Genomic DNA, 18,140 nt, shown 5'->3' on the forward strand with positions numbered 1-18,140 from the left:
TTGGCGTTAGAACACATATCGTGAAGCATACGTTTAATCTATGAATGAAAAAAAAAACATTTTTTTGTTTCTTCCGTGAACGAACGAAAAAAATGTCAACGGAGCCGGAAAAACTCAGACCAGGATCGCGTTTCTAAAACGTGATTTTTGACTGATCAAAGAGTCACCAAATTCTGCGCCTATCCAGTGCACAGTGTGACTTCGTAATGGATAACTATGAAACTCAAAATTAAATTCGTTTACAAATAGAGGTGTAGGGGCTTCAAAATTAAAAAAAAAATTTATGCAAGCACTTTGATTTTTCCAGCTGAAATCTTGGATTGGTGTAATCAAGCAAAAAAAATTTTATCCACAGACAATTTTTCATGTTATTTTTTAGTAATCCATCTAATTTTCTTATAGATTGCTTTTTCTAGTTCAGTAAGCCTGAACACGTTGCATCCATAAGTGTGCACTGATTTAATCAATTAAAAGTGAGCAAACTAGAAATGGATGGTCAGAAATATTAGTCTGATTGTTGTAAATATACAGATTCAAAGCTCATTTTCAAACCATTGTCTCATCCTCAGTTGTGGTAGATGTATTTAAACAAAAAAAAAAACATTTTTAATGACATATTAGATTGAAAAAATAATTTTAATTTGAGAATGCCTCAATCAGATTTGCGAATGGAAATCAAGACAGCGAAGGGATTGTTGTCGCAAGTTCAACAACTAAACCTTTAATTTTCGGATCCTGTTAACTATTACGAATTGTTAACAAGGTCCAAAAGGGGGGAAATAGTTAGCAAGATCCCTTTTTTCTTCATTTCTTCTTTTACAGTAAATTTCAACGGAATACACTGTTCATTACCCCAAACACTGACGTGGATGCTACGGAACCCCTAAAACAATAATGATTTCACAAGAGTAAACACAAGCTAATTTTAAACATAATTAGAAACACAATTAAGCTATTCAGGATGTACAATGCATCGTCACAAACTTCCTTATCTAACCCTATTTTTATATAATATTTTCCTCCATATCGACGTTTTTGAAAATAAATCTGTCTGAATTAAGATAAAAAAGAAAAGAAACTCATCTGAATAAAGATGGAAACATTACTTCAAAAAAACATAAGAATCTCATTATTCGTTTTTTTTTTGAAAACTTTTGTTTCAACACACTTCCCATTTTATTGGAACTATTTTTGGAACAATACAGAATTCCGTGAGTAAATTTTTTGAAAATATTAAACATGAAACGTTTACATAAACTTCAATGAAAAAAAAATTGTCGCTAATAATTTTTTTAAACTTGTCTGAATTTTTTCAATTCAACCGTAAAACCTAAATGAACTCATTTTATAAACTCTCTGTTACGCTTTAAAAATTCTCTGAAAGGAACGTGAAAATTAAACTTCCGATAAATTGAACCTGATAATCATAACCAGACCGTTTGTTAGATGGCTAAGCCCTGAATGTTCTCCGACTGTCATTCAACGAAAACATTTCTTTATGTCAGATCTTGAAATTAAACCCATCCATAAATTTTTCCGAATCACAATTTCATCAATAAAATATATGAAACATTCAAACTCAGATATCACAATTTATACAATTCTGATATTGAAACCCCCGACGAAGTCGCCGATTCAGAACCATCCCCTTCTACACATACCCCGACCAGCTCAACAACCTTCTCAAAACCCCCTTTCCGACCTATACAATCCCATAGCCAACATACATCTCCCTACACTCCTTCTCAAGTAACCCCAACATACTCACCATTCAATAATGAACGCGCCACCAACAACTCCCCTGATAATATCCAAATTTCCCAAGAACAAGATAATTTCATAACACTCCAACAACAATTGCTATCTCCCCACACCCTCACTATTCACCAATTATCATCAACAATAACATCATAAAATCCACCAACACCCACACCAATTTCAGATTATACTCCATCATTAGCTCATTCATCCACTTCCACAGAATCATCCAACAGTACTAACCGTGCTTATAGAACTTTTAAACGTAAATTCCCCAATCATCCATTCCCATCCAAATCTGGAACTGCCCGAGAATATATCAATCATCCAGACCACACCAATACTACGAATTTTCTTCAAATAACCCTACCTTTATTTCCCCAATATACACTGAATCAATCCGACTCTAGCCCTGAACCACGTCATTTTGTAGATGAACATGTATTAATACCCACACTTCATTGGACAGCTTATTATAATTTCACTAATCCCCTTACGCTACCACTCTATAACACCACTATCGATATTGAAAGGAATAAAGACGAATTATTCAGATTAACCACAGCACTCACTCCCCGACAATTTACATACGTAGGATATAAAAAATTAGTAAAATTATTCTTGCACCCCGCGCTAACGACTATTCAATTGAATATTACGATCATAATATCATCAGATCTAATCAAGACAAATCACAGAAAAGTTTTTTTTATTAAATCATCATACATATTCACACTTAACATACAAGATAAAAAGCATGATCACATTATTTCAGAAGCCCTATCAGACATCCAAGCATATGAATCATTTCATGAAAATTTTCAAACATTTTCACTCACCTTTCTTTTCCTGACACCAAAAGAACGCGATTTGCACTGCTCACACGACATTATGTTGAGAACTAAGCAAACACATACTTATACTTACTATCGCTTTATCCAAAACCATTTTCATTTACACACACCATCACGACAACCTCACCACAGATTTCAGTTCATTAATTCCAAATACAGCTCACCATTTTTTCTAAACTTCACGTATTGCATTAAAAATACTAACTTCCAAGGCATCCTCCGGAATTATGATCCCGTCACTCAAATGTATATCTTTTGTCCCCTCACGAAAACCTTCAACGACGAATAATCCCGACCTCTGATCCTTCGGCATGAATATATTCAACCCATAGAAGTACCCATTTTAGAATTCATCCATAACACTAAATATAATCATAAAATTCATAATCTAATCCAGAACACACCTCATGAAATTGCAGTAGGCACCGAAGAACTAAAAACCATCAAAGCACTGCAATTGCTTTGGCCACTGTTGCAAACTAAAAATATAATACGAATACTAGCAAAACTACTAACTACCTCAGACGCTATTCACGACATTTTCCTTCACGGCTTTTTCCCAGACGACTAAAGGTATTTATGAATTTAATAATTTTCAAACAATTAATTCAAAATCGAACTAACCATTTTATTCAGTAATTTGTATTATCTTTAGCCTTCACATCACGATCATCTTCAAAACAAGAAAAGACTGATAAAAATAAAAAAATTCTGTTTTCCATTTTAAACTCTATTAAACCAACAGCACTAAATGATGAAGTAAAAATTAATTCAAAGTAGTAAATTCATTTCTAAATTATTTCCCCAAAATTAGTAAATTTAAAATACAATGAAAATCAATTTATACCTTTCAACCCCAAAAGCAGTAAAATTTAACCTTAAAAGCAGTAAATTTATAAAATGAAATGCAGTACTAACCTTTTCAAAACTTCTGTTCAAACGCACGGAAATTCTATCCACAATCGCACAGCTCGCCCACGAAGAATTGCTTAAAATATTGAATTCAACTTTTAAGTTTGCACTAACAACAACTCAAACAAGCATTAACAAGTTTCCACTTTTCCTTTAACCCGGTTGGAAAGGAATTATATAATAACCATTCTAACCAATGCAGCTTACTAAACACCATAAACCATAAACTAAAAGCATGACTAAGAAAAGAAAACCCACGGTGACCAAACCGGATTAAACCAGCTTAAAACTGGATAAATTATTCTTTTATGGACTATTACCAATTCTAAAAAAGAAACAATAAAACACCAAAAAGTCGCAAGACAAACCCAAACCAAAAACAATTTGATTTTTGAGAAAAGGACACAACCAACGAAACAAAAGGAAAACAAAAAATAATATAGCACAAAAGTTAACACAAAACAGGACCCCTTAAAGAACCAGCACGAAATCATACTCCCCTTACTGGCCTAACCACCAGAGAGGACGTCCTGAGCACGCTCTATATCCGGGCTTACCCACCGTGCTACATCCAAGCTTTGTGACCATATCACTATTTTTGACAAGAGTTACTCAAGTGTGAGTAATTCTTAAAAATAACTGAACTAAAACTAAAACACTTTTGCGAAAAGAATTAATCAAAATCATAACTAAAAAATAAAACTAACAATAATTTTTAAAATGTCAATTATATAATGCAGTACATAGATCACGAACAACCACAAAAACGTGCATCCAAAGACTAGACGATCCCATCACACTCAACCTACAGGATGGCTAAATACAACAGACATGCCGCTCACAATCACGACTCATAAAGGATTTAGAGTACGACTTGACTTCGCAGAAAAGGACTTCACTGAATCAGGTCAATGACCATCTCGATGTTCAAGTATACGTACAGATCCGAGTTACAAGGCATCCCCTCCAAACACGATCTTCACGCCATTCCCAAACCGGATCGAAACACAGTTTTCCACAACCAATCAAGAACAGACGATCATAGCAAACCAACTCGAAATCAGATTGATTTCATTGACAGTCATAGTTTTAGTCAAACAATAACTAACAACTTCCTATCGATGACTACAACTTCTTGGAGCTTTCTTCTCCAAGAACAAAACAGGAAAGGATGCTCGCCAAAGAAAAACGACCAACATCCATCCTTCATTACCTTCATAGAAGATCTAAGATTCAAAACTCTGTAAACCCCGGATGGGTGGAACCAGATATAAACTATATTTATTATTTGGTTATAAATTGGATATTTTATCTCTATAAAATATTTAATATTAACCAATCACGATCCATCTAACTAACAACCCACTTATTTGTAAGTGCTGAAATCTATCGAATCTATCCGGCCGAAAATAAGATAGCGTGACGAGCAGACGGTGTACCCTATCCCAAATTACTCTATGGGTTAAACCTCGAACCTAACTCACTACCCCACATATTAGCGTCTAGTTACGTTGACGTATTTATTAACAGCAAATAAATTACTTCTTCAGCCGCTTACTCGAACGTAAATGGCCGCGTATTCGAGGCCGCTTACTCGTCTTAAATGGTCGCTTGCTCGAGATTTAATTAACCCAAAGTAGCCAAATTGACAAATTTTAAACATTCAATGGCTAGAAACAGTCAATGGCAATTTTTCCAGTTGCAGGAAAAAAGTAAGAGTTTTATTCACACTGTAGCACTTGAAATTTTTCAACGTTTTGCTTCACATTTTCACAAAAAAAGGTTGGACCAAGTTAACATTCCCCCCACCAAAAAAGAGGGAGGATGTTAACTTGGTTCTAAGTTAGAATTTTTCAGCCAATCAGAATCGAGCATTTTACATGCAGCGCTTTGCAAAATCGGTATTAGACTAAGAAGTTGCACGAATCTATCCGGCCGAAAATAAGATAGCGTGACGAGCAGACGGTGTACCCTATCCGAAATTACTCTATGAGTTAAACCTCGAACCTAACTCACTACCCCACATATTAGCGTCTAGTTACGTTGACGTATTTATTAACAGCAAATATATTGCTTCTTCAGCCGCTTACTCGAACGTAAATGGCCGCGTATTCGAGGCCGCTTACTCGGCTTAAATGGTCGCTTGCTCGAGAGTTAATTAACCCAAAGTAGCCAAATTGACAAATTTTAAACAGTCAATGGCAATTTTAAACAGTCAATGGCAATTTTAAACAGTCAATGGCTAAAAACAGTCAATGGCAATTTTTCCAGCTAGAAACAGTCAATGGCAATTTTTCCAGTTGCAGGAAAAAAGTAAGAGTATTATTCACAACGTAGCACTTGAAATTTTTCAACGTTTTGCTTCAAATTTTCACAAAAAAGGTTGGTCCAAGTTAACATTCCCCCCCCCCCCACCAAAAAAGGGAGGATGTTAACTTGGTTCTAAGTTAGAAATTTTCAGCCAATCAGAATCGAGCATTTTACATGCAGCGCATTGCAAAATTAATGCGAATTAAATGCTGGGGTGGAAGATTTTAAGTTGGTCTATCTGAGTTAAATTAACCGGACAAAACAAACAAAATTTGATACTTCAAACGCGTTTTTTTAAAATTGGGTTAAGATTAGACAAAAATGAAGAGAACGAAAGTTGCCTAGATTTTCACCAGAATTAATATGGTGCAACTAATTTTTCAAAACTCGCAGAAGTATATTTTGGCGACTAAGGCACCTTTATAGACCTTTTATATAGCCCAAAAAGTTTCAGAAGGGTCAAAAATGTAACAGTTTCAAGCCTTTTCTGACGGTGCGTAGATGCAGTTATACATAAAAAGTTGCATTTTTAGTGACATTTTAGATTGGAAACACTATTTCAATTTGAGAACGCCTTATTCAGTTTTGCGCGAGAATTTTTGGAAAAACGCATTTTTTGGAAAGACTACAAATGAATCTTTCCATTAACAAGTGTTCTTAAACTTCAAAGAGAAATTATCGCTTTAACGTTTTTTTTATTAAACGTTTAAGAAAATAGTATGCTTGCAATTGTTTTCAATTCAGTCATAAATGCGAAATGAATTTTAAATTCAAAAAAATTTTATTAAACTGAACCTGATAATCATAACAAGACTGATTCTATGAATTAGTGCAAAGCTTGCACAAGTTTCTACAAATCAAAAAATAATGAAAATTTCAAAGTTATTTCCGAAGTTTTTTTTAAAAAACTTCCTTGCATGTCAACGTCCAGATGTTGAAAAAACATTCTGTTAAGAAATGGCAAATCAAGGAGTCGAAATTAGACTGGAGAAAAAAAAACCACCACGAGCTCAACTATGATGTCCAGGGGCGGATCAAGTTTTTTCGAGGGATGCGGATTTAAAAAAATTTGAAAAGTTGGTCGAGCTTTTTTTAGGTAGACTGAATTGATATTCTGAGCTCTCCCAAATTACCAGAAAGTCCCCATTTTGACCGAACTTTCTGCGCCGCATGCAAGATTTTGAAAAAAAAACGCATTCGAAAGCCGAACAATGACTAATTGTGTAAGCAAATCATATAAACTTCTAGTGATAAATCGACATTTTAAAATCATCGACGAACCGTATATCCTTTTTAGTTTTAGCTGCGTTACAGTTTGAAATCTCGAAGAGTTCAGCCCATTGGAAAATCTATTTTCAAGGCTAATTTATAACGCAGTTTAGTGTCAATAGGATGACCTTTGCTCCAGGTTTTCGATGGTGCCCATCGGAAAAAATTCATATAGAAGCCTCAACCCTCTTCAACCTCATACATCAGTGGAGTTTTTTTTGCCTAAAAATTCACGTGTTTCTCACGCGTAATTTGCGATCATTCGAAACAGCAAAATTAGCGACATAAAAGCGGACATTGCCCTTAACAACATATGCTTAAGCCAATGGAAAGAAGAGCAATATGCGTAATAAGCAGTTTCAGACAAATCGACGCCAATTTTTGTTAATTTCTCTCTTCAGAAAAAGCGCTTAATTGCTTCCGAAGTTTCCCGCATTTTTGCCAATGTTTTGAAGCCTCTGGTAAAATACTTAGTTATTAAACCAAGTCTGTAGCGATTAGCATGTGTGCCTATTGGCATGCGATAATTGTTTTAACTGGATGTGCTTTCAGACAAAAACCAAATTAGCCTAAAATTTCACGGTTGCAACTTGACTCTAGTACAACCCGCTCAATCACCTCAATATTGCTCGAGCGCTTGAAAATAGTCAAGCACAATACTTATGGTCGTTTGAAAAATATCTTGCTAAAGTTGAGCACGGTCGAGCACATTTTTTTTGATCGAGAACGGTCAAAAGCAATTTTTGCTTGTGTCTAGTATTTTTTTTCGAGTACATCACGTTCAAACACATCTTGCTTGGGTCGACACATATTTGGCTTGGTTCGAACATGGTCGAGTACATTCTTTTCGGTCGAGAGCGGTCAAAACATGCCGAAATTTGGTCGAGAAGTTCGAAACAGGCCGATTTTAGGATAATACGGTCAAAAAATAACATTTTTCTGTCGAGATGGTCGAAACATAAAGTGAGCACCTCGAACGAGAACTCAACCCGGGAAGGGAATGATACTTCAACTAACCTGGCAAATATCTGAAGAAAACTCAGTTCCTAAAGACTTTTTTAACATAATTAAAACGGTTAGAAAATAATTCAGATTAATGATCTGACAAATTGCTGAAACCAAACGCACCCAAAAACAAAATCGTGTGTTGCTGACTACGCGGCAGGGATGCAAAACTTGATATAGTTTTTTAGGTAATTTAGAATTGACCCGTCATCCAACTTTACACTTCTGAACTAACATTTGACGAATCCAAAAAATTTTAGGATAACGCTGATAGTAGCAGCAATTATTCGCAGTATGAAATTTTTTTGCTCAAAATTTCTAGATTTTTCCCTAGTTTCTGTTTTTTCGTTTTTTGCGACAGAAAGCAAAGTTTAATTTTTTTGAACTTTATTCGAAATTTTTCAACGCGAAAAATGCGTCATCCATTTTCTGGATTTTAGTCTCCCAAAACCAATTTAAACTTTATTATCATAGGTTATCAACTTCGAACACGCATAGTTTTAGATGAAACTTTTTTATTGTAGAATAAACGCTAATTTTGAAAATAATTCTAGTCATACAATTTTCATAGTATGAAACTGTATAACAAGCAATTTTTCATAGGCTCAATATAAATAATTTTTTAACAAAACAAGACTGCTCGTATCATATATTTTTTTCTTAAATGTGAAATTTTTAATGAAAATCATCCCCCCACACGCCATATAAAGTAAAAAAGGATAGATTTTGCTCCTTATAACAAACCAATTATGGCAATTAAGCTTCTTTTAACCAATTTGGAACGATTTCTAAGACGGATTAACTCTCCGCTTACGCGTTAATAGCGCGAAATATATCGCGCGTTAATTGTCCCAAATTGGCCAAAATGGCAATCTTTAAACCCCCGTAACTTTACGAAAAATGATCACAGGTGAAATATCTTTTCAAATTTGAGCTCAGGACAACAATACCTTTCGAATGATCTTAAAAAATTTTGTCAAAAATGGCTAGTTAAAAAGTCGAAATTTGTCTGAAGAAAAAAAACCCACCCCGAGCACAAATATTCCGTTACTTTCGTATCGAAAGTCGGAACAAAAAGCAGTCGAAGACTACAGGAGGTAGTAACACAACGCTGAGATTTGACAGTTAGTGAGAAACTGAAACAAACTGATAAGTCGCATGTAACATTTGTAAAAACTGCTGATTTATACTCATTTTTTTTGCGAAGGGATAGAGTCAATCGTAAGCGGCTGCTCCATTTTGACACAAAATTTTTTGAAAGAAAACATTGCCTCAAAAGAAACAGAAAGTGAAACCCCAGAAAAAAAGACGAAGTATATTACTGAAGATAAGGATCGGGATTAAAGTAAGGAGCTGCGCGAAACTAAGATGTCGTAACGAAGAGACAGTGTAACGAATCTTAACTTACGGTATCCAGGGGGCAGATCTAGGATTTTAAAGCACTAAAAAGACGCTGTTTTGGCCAAATTTTCTGCGCCGCAGGCAAATTAAAAAAAAATAGGTCAAAAAAGCCGTTTTTGGGCACTTTTTGGTTTGGAAAATTTGGACCAAAAAAATCGCGTTTCTATGCCGCGCGCTCCCCTCAAAATTAGTATATATTGGCGCCAAAGGCGCCCTTAGAAAAATTTTAGGGTCGGTCGGCCTAAAATGGATTTCGTACCAAAGGGGGACCCTTTGGGTCGGCAGGGGGTCGGATCCCTTTGGGTCGACAGGGAGTCGCCCCCCCCCCTAAATCTGCCCCTGATGGTTTGAATTAGCCCCAACTTTGCATCAACTCAAATTGTTGCTTTTTGTTCCTTATTCATTAGCCTCATACTTCTTCCCGTATCCACTTGGGCCCTCTAAAATATAAATGATGACAGAAAGTGATCAAGTTTAGGTTTCACACTCAGAAGCGTGGTTGACTTTCAACTCATTTCATTTGAAAGAGCGTAGATAGTTATAGACATTGGTCTTCCTTGAAACTGAGATGCTCACTTCTAACGCCCTGACGCTTTACCCTCGATTTCTCGCTGAAGAAGTTTTGAAAATAAATTTGATTCAGTAAAAATAGATTTTTACGGCCAAACACGAATTAAACTCTTATGTGCCTAATGTTTGAACTAAGCGCGAGCTCAATCTGCAAGAAAGAATACAAAAACCCAAAAATTTTAAACCGACTTTTCATCGATCTTTGGGAATTTTTTTAAATTTTGTTATTGACGTTCGATATATGATTTACAGAAGGTTTCAATATGTAATATCACCCCTTCTATTTTTTATTTGCGGCACCTCATTTTGCGTCCGTGTCAATTCCCGGGTCAAGGTGTTATGTTTCGACCAAAGCGGTTCGAAAACTTTACCTGAAACGTTAAAAAACGAATCGAGGAGAAAGTTATTCTTCCCCTCTTTCAGATGTCGCGAGTTTAGTAGTTCAGAAAAATTACATAAGGTTTTGTTGCAACTTAAGCTGGCTGTAATTGTCCGCTGTTTCAAAAAATTGATAAATGTCAAATAAACTCAAAAAAATTGTTTTACAGACTATTTTGTAGCTCATAATATTATCAGCAATTACATGTCATCAAACATTTGTTCATCTTTGAGCGAGGTGTACAAAATAATTTAAGAATTACCTGCGGTTGTTTTGATTAAAAACTTGAGCAGTAAAATGAGCGAATTAAGTGGTGCGTAAATTGGCGTAGAACGCAAAACTCAGCATACTTAAAATTATTTAGCTTCTCAAATGAAAAAAATAAATGCACCACAAAATTCGTTTGGTCTTTCTTTACACCGTTCTTCACGGACTTTTTAATCTTCCCTAATATGGTGGGTTTTAACCGAAAACACTTGTCATAAAATTACACATATTATTTCCTTCCCCCAAAACTGACTGAAAAGTGTTCAGGTTTGTTGTTTTCAACAAATTTTATAAATGACCACATACACAAATATTCTCCTGTTTTTTTTTCTTCAAGTTCTTTTTATCATTATTCGTTTGCCATTTTCTGATTTTATAAATCTTTACCATTGTCAATGATTAAGAAAACTACAATATACATTGTTTTGCTCTGTTCGTCTTTTTTGGTCGAAGCCATCAAATTGAACTCGTTATAACAATTCAGAAATAAAAGAGAGCTCTAATTGTGAGAAGGTATGGTTTAATAACTCTTAACTGGCAGCGCAATTATAAGTAAGGGGCGGAATTTTTATTTTAAATTCCTTTTGCAGCAATTCAAAAAAATGTATTTAGTTTATAACCTTTCAACAATCAAAATATTTTTTCAATTAATTCAATGATGATTCATAAAAGTATTATCTTATTTCAATTTTAGCGGTCAATTTGGTCTCGTTTTTTCCCGAAAATGATGCTAAGTCAAACACATTTTCGTAGGAAAAACAAATCAGTCTAATTCTTTTTGTACTGCCATATATTATTGCTACGATGTCGATGTAGGTACATTAATTTGACTTGTTTTAAAGAGGCGGATCTATAGGGATTTTTCCAGGGGAGGGGCGGATTCTCAAAAAACATGGAAATTTTGTCGATATTTTTTTAGGTCGACCATGTTGATTTTCCCAGCTCCCGTATACTTTTCCGTTAATAAGTTGCTTATCTGTTTAACCTCGTCTCGGATGTGGATGCGAACTTGTACCCCTTTTTCCTATATGCGTTACTTTGGTAGAAAATTTGAACAACATGCTTTTTTGTTCCTAGTTTTGGTCAAATAACTCCAAAAAAAAAACATTCAATCCTTTGAACTCTTCACGCAGTACCTGTGGGGGGACGGGGTCGAGTGCTCAACTCTACGTTAAATCCTACTAAATCCAAGAAAGGTTGCGACTGCTCTAAAATTAATCACCCTTAGTGCAGGCGTAACTGATGCCGTATTAGCCTCATATGATACCAAGCTGTGAGCCTATTTTTTCTAAATGTTCTTGTACAGTTTTTTTGAGTACCAATCAGGTACATTGAGTATCAATACTCGATCGGGTACCAATATTTTCTCATTCTGTGAGCCTACCAAACGTTTTTTTTCTGCGATATCTTTGGTCAGATTTTATATTTTTATATTAACTCTAATCGGACACTTACGAAACTCGTTTTCGATCACTTTTTGAAAGAGCTTGATCGAAAAATAACGCTTTTTTGCAACACGCTCCCCGACAAAGTTTGTGTATATTGGCGCTAAAACTGCCTTCAGAAAAATTTCGGAGTAAAATGGATGTCGTAAAATAGTGCAAAACAAGACCGGTAAATCAATTTGGTCGACCCCTTGAGTGATACAAGGTTCGAATCCCTGAGAAACGGGACAACAACCCCACTTCTAACTCCGCCTTTGATGTTTAGTATTTGATTATTATAATGTTTATTTGTTGTCTTCGTGAAATCGGTTTTGAAGAAATTTTTAGTAGTTCTTAGAAGAAAATGTTTGCAGAGCCCTAAATTATCCGCTCGTCATTTCAAGAGTTTCAAAAGTAGAAATTTTAAATAGAAGCTTTGAATTAGTCTTAAAAAAATTATATAGAGCTGCAAATCTACCATGGTCAAAACAATCCTGCTTTATTACCATCTTAAGCACTGAATGATAGCTAGAATTTGCGTATATCTACTAAAATTAGCCTGAAAAAAGAGCTTAAATACTGTAAGGCTTCAAGGAATTTTATCGAGTTATTTCGAAAGAATGACCGAAAGTATGTTTAAATCTTCGATTGAAATACATATAGATCATCTTTGATTTTTGTTAGTGAATAAAAGGTGTCAACTTCAACTATTTATAAAGCTAATGATCTTCGAAATGATCCTTTTTTAGAATCCTTGTCGTTATTTGTTTTTTTTCTACTCTGTATGATCCTCGTTTACCTTTTACGTGTTTTTTTTTCAAAATTTCCATCACGAGGCCAAACTGTGCATTCTGTGCATTGTAAGAGGATTCCGCAACAGGCCAAAATCAGATTGGAATCCGCACCATTGCTACTTTTCTTTGATCTTCTTTGCTGTTTTGGCTTCCACAAACGAAATCTAAAATACTGTATTGCTCGAAAACGCTCCAAAAATAGGCAAATTTTGGAATCCGCAACTTTATTTGCGGAATCCAGAACAGTTTGTGGAATCCACAAACAATTTCAAAACATGTGTATCGTTAAATTGGGCTGTCGCGGAATCCAGTGCACAGTTTGGCCTCGTAATGTCTCTTCTCTTCTTCTAGTTCATCAAATCTTTATTTTTTCCATCTGAAGTGTTTTTGTTTTCTTGATACCGAATTTAGGAGTAATCAGCGATTGCAATGGCGGTCTTCTATTGATTTTTTTTGTTCTTGTCATAGCTTTTTGAAAGTTTTTAGGCAAATAGTTCCTACTACCGACCCATGAAGATCTAAGGGCGATGAGGGAATGAAGTTCAGGGTTGCCTCAACACTTTTTCGATTCAATGGAGCAATTTTTTGAAACTCGACTGGCTTATAAGTTGGACGACAGAAACAAGCAAATAACCGCCGCGTTTCCGCTTACGATATAAAAATTACCTCTTAGAGTTTTTGTCTAATCTGATACGTTATTCCGTCAATAAGCTGCGTATCTGTTTAACGTCGTCTTGGATGTGGATGCGAACTTTTACCCCTTTTTCCTATATGCGTTACTTTGGTAGAAAAATTGAACAACATGCTTTTTTGTTCCTAGTTTTGGTCAAATAACTCCAAAATCTGTAAAAAAAAAACATTCAATCCTTTGAACTCTTCACGCAGTACCTGCGGGGGGACGGGGTCGAGTGCTCAACTCTACGTTAAATCCTACTAGATCCTAGAGAGGTTGCAACTGCTCTAAAAGTAATCACCCTAAGTGCAGGCGTAACTGATGCCGTATTAGCCTCAAATGATACCAAGCTGTTGGCCTTTTATTTCTAAATGTTCTTGTACAGAGTACCAATCAAGTACATTGAGTATCAATACTCGATCGGGTACCAATAGTTTCTCATTATGTGAGCTTACCAAACGGTTTTCTGCGATATGTTTGGTCAGATTTTGAATCGATCTCAACCAGGAAAAAAAAGGTGAAAAATCGAGCAATTGCATATCAAGGAATTAAAGAATCAAGGGTTGCTGGTTTTTTTTGGAGCTTTGACTTTTGAGTTTACCGCCACAATGAAACAATCAGCAGCACATATGGCTTCTCATCTGCATAGAGCCTCTTTTTGTTCCGACTTTCGATACGAAAGTAACGGAATATTTGTGCTCGGGGTGGTTTTTTTTTTCTTCAGACAAATTTCGACTTTTTAACTAGCCATTTTTGACGGATTTTTTTTTATATCATTCGAAAACCATTGTTGTCCTAAGCTTAAATTTGAAAAAATATTTCACTTGTGATCATTTTGAGTAAAGTTATGAGGGTTTAAAGATTGCCATTTTGGCCATTTTGACCAATTTGGGACAATTAACGCGCGATATAATTCGCGCTATTAATGCGTAAGCGGAGATTTAATCCGTCTTATAAATCGTTCCAAATTGGTTGAACGAAGCTTATTTGCCATAATTGATTTGTTACAAGGAACGAAATCTATCTTTTTGTACTTTATATGGCGTGGGGGATGATTTTCATTAAAAATTTCATATTAAAAAAAAATTCATTTTATTTTAATTCATTTAATTTTTTATGTTATTACTGCTGCTCCATAAACCTTAAAAGGCAGTCGGAACATTCAGGGCTTCGCCCTGATGCGAGCAGTCTTGTCTTTATTTCTTCTCAAATGTAGTTTTCTTTTGGTGCTGTCCAATAAGTGGTTGTAATTCGCACTCTACCTTGCAAGTCCATTACTAAGATACTTTTTGTTCGATTTTCATAGCTAAGTAGGGTTGCACCCCAACCTCCTATGCTGCTGCCTGTTTTCAAAGCTGGCTTCGCTGGCTGTTTAGTTTCTCCACTCAAAAAATTTCAACCGTGGAGTTCCTGTATCCACTGGTGTTGAGATAATCAGATGTGCAATACACACCTACACCAAAAACAAATTATTTTGTTCGAGCCAGGATCTTAGTGTACATCGATCTTTTTTGGTCTTTAAGCATCATGTTCAGCTGCTTTGTTGTCTATATTGTTCTGCATATACTGCTTTAATTACTCCATCGTTGCCGATCCCATTGATTTAGCCTTACTTGAATTTCAGCACTCCTTTTTGGCGCCTCTATCACTAATTTTTGCTTGGCAATCTTTTTTGCAGTACCGCCTGTAGATCATGATTTAACCCATCTTTAAGATGCCCTGTAGGATCAAGATGGCAGTCATTTTGTACATTAGTTTTTCCATGTCTCTCCTGTTGTTTTGCATCAAGAGTTTTGCTGGTTGTGCCATCTGATACCGCAAACAATTCTTCCCAGTTAGCTTAAGGAAATAAGAAGTATGTTCTAGATTGTTGACTGAAAATTATATCGATCATCTTTTGTTCCTCCGCTCTAAATTGCTGATGAAAAGTTCAACTTTCAACAAGACTGCTCGTATCAGGGCGAAGCCCTGAAAGTTCCGACAGCCTTTTAACGTTTATGGAGCAGTAATAACAAAAACAACATAAAAAAACAAGACTGCTCGTATCAGGGCGAAGCCCTGAATGTTCCGACTGCCTTTTAAGGTTTATGGAGCAGCAGTATTAACATAAAAAAATTGAACGAATTTTTTTTTCTAAAATTTGAATTTTTTTTAATGAAAATCATCCCCCCACACGCCATATAAAGTACAAAAAGAGAGATTTCGTTCCTTGTCACAAATCAATTATGTCAAATAAGCTTCGTTCAACTAATTTGGAACGATTTATAAGACGGATTAAATATCCGCTTATGCGTTAATAGCGCGAATTATATCGCGCGTTAATTGTCCCAAATTGGACAAAATGGCAATCTTTAAACCCTCATAACTTTACGAAAAATGATCACAGGTGAAATATCTTTTCAAATTTAAGCTCAAGACAACACTACCTTTTGAATGATTTAAAAAATTCCGTCAAAAATGGCTAGTTAAAAAGTCGAAATTTGTCTGAAGAAAAAAAAACCCACACCGAGCACAAATATTCCGTTACTTTCGTATCGAAAGTCGGAACAATAAATGAAATAAATTTTTTTTTCTCAAATTTGAAAAATCACCCCCCCCCCCCCTCCCCCACACGCCATATAAGTAAAAAACAATAGATTTTGCTCCTAGTAACAAATCAATTATGGCAAATAAGCTTCTTTCCACCAATTTGGAACGATTTCTAAGACGGATTAAATCTCCGTTTACGCGTTAATAGCGCGAAATATATCGCTCGTTAATTGTCCAAAATTGCTCAAAATGGCCAAAATGGCAATCTTTAAACCCTCATAATTTTACAAAAAATGATCACAGCTGAAATATCTTTTCAAATTTAAGCTCAGGACAACAATAGCTTTCGAATGATATAAAAAATCCGTCAAAAATGGCTAGTTAAAAAGTCGACATTTGTCTGAAGAAAAAAAAACCCACCCCGAGCACAAATATTCCGTTACTTTCGTATCGAAAGTTGGAACAATAACGATTCAAGAAATCTGTAATGAGCATCTTGTAATGTTTAGTTGAACCCGTTTAGCTGGCACCAATTCAACTGGCACTGTTTTTTGGTCGGATTCGTTTGCGATCTACGTTAGTCATTAATGGAGAATCTGAAAGACTAGCTCGCTTCAGTCCTCTTTTGGCAGTGTTTTAGCTTCTCGCATTTTAGTGAAAAAAGTTCGTGAGTGCATTTTTGTAGTATTTAAAAATTTCCAGGATCTACTTAACAGTTACCCCCCCCTTTTTAAGAAAGGGGGGCAATTGTTAAGTAGATTAAAATAACGAATTTTTGACCAATCAGATTGCAGCAAAGTTAGAAATCTCAATACAAAGCTCTAGCGGTAATTTACTGCTTTCATTACTAGGGGTGGCAATTCTTAAGTAGGTACCAAAGGGAGGGCAATTGTTAAGTAGATCCAATTTCCAGTGTAAATAAAACACTTGAAAACACCAATCTGAAAAGCTATAGTGTAAAATGGGACCAAAAACATCCAAAACCCTTCTACAGAAAATTGTAGTTGGTACAAGCATATAATCATTGCTCGTTTGCAAACTCTGAAAAGCTTAAACTAATTTAACTTTTTGCTAGTTTCAATTCCAATTCTGTAAGCCGCGCACAACAGTTATTACTATACTTTAAAAGACCTAATTTGATTGGTTTAAGTATTGCGCTATGCGCTTGTAGACGCAGTTTATAACTATCATTAGTTGAAATGTAACTTATAGTGGGAAAATCTAAGAACAAGGAAAATTTTTTTGAAAAAGGTAAAAATCAGTTAAAAAAACTATTCAGGCTAACACAAATATACACAAAATATGATACTGTCAAATTAGCTCCTGTATTTTCCGCTCCCACACTCTGATAAGAGCAGTTTCTTACGCTGAAGCGAACATCAAAACTTAAGAATTGCAACCACAATTTCTATGAATACTAGTTTGTTAAATTATGCAACGTGGCAGACAAAACAATGATTAGTTGGAGAGATCATAATTTTTGAAGTGCTATTCAAATGTTTGATGATTGGTAATACATGCGCTGCATTTTTTGAGCAAGTTTATTTGAACGTTTTGCTATGGAATTTTCTTTGAATCGTCCTTCAAAATTAAACATGAAATTAACCCTTGTTTCATGATCAAGTTGGTTAAAATTGATTTGTAATTTTTTCCTTCAATTACAGACGCCAGTCTCTGATTTCTAATGCATTTGAATGTTCTCTGAATCTTCTCTTTGTCCCCGAGGAATGTCAAGGAAAAACAGACTGTGCGCAGAACACGCTCGAATTCATTTTCTGCATTCCATCATTTTCTAATCCATCATTTTGCATTCTTTCTAAAATGAGTCCAATATGCTGTTTGCTTGAGGCAGCTTAGTTCAATTCTCGAGAGGTCACGGCGCCTTTGGAAAAGCTAAATTGCTACTACAAGTATCATCAGGCAATTTAGAAACAAAAGAACGCCTCCGATTCTATTTGAACTCGCCGATGGAATTTCCGTAACGGACAATCGAAA

At 35.3% G+C, this 18,140-nt stretch overlaps 1 protein-coding gene across 4 annotated transcripts in view; it reads left to right on the top strand.

Moving 5' to 3' along the window:
• Nucleotides 1–18,140, top strand: part of LOC134854776 (trace amine-associated receptor 8b-like) — a 65,225-nt gene that overhangs the window by 17,342 nt on the left and 29,743 nt on the right. The window contains exon 1 of one of the 4 annotated variants that reach the window (XM_063871135.1): nt 10,786–10,992. The exons of 1 other annotated variant lie outside the window; for it this stretch is intronic. The gene's annotated coding sequence lies outside the window, so the exon portion shown is untranslated. Of the gene's footprint in view, nt 1–10,785; nt 10,993–11,167; nt 11,239–18,140 lie in introns of those variants that run through there. 2 more of the 4 variants (XM_063871148.1, XM_063871160.1) reach the window with 2 other exon arrangements.

This window comes from Symsagittifera roscoffensis, chromosome 1 (assembly GCF_963678635.1).
Source record: "Symsagittifera roscoffensis chromosome 1, txSymRosc1.1, whole genome shotgun sequence".
Lineage (NCBI taxonomy): Eukaryota > Metazoa > Xenacoelomorpha > Acoela > Convolutidae > Symsagittifera > Symsagittifera roscoffensis.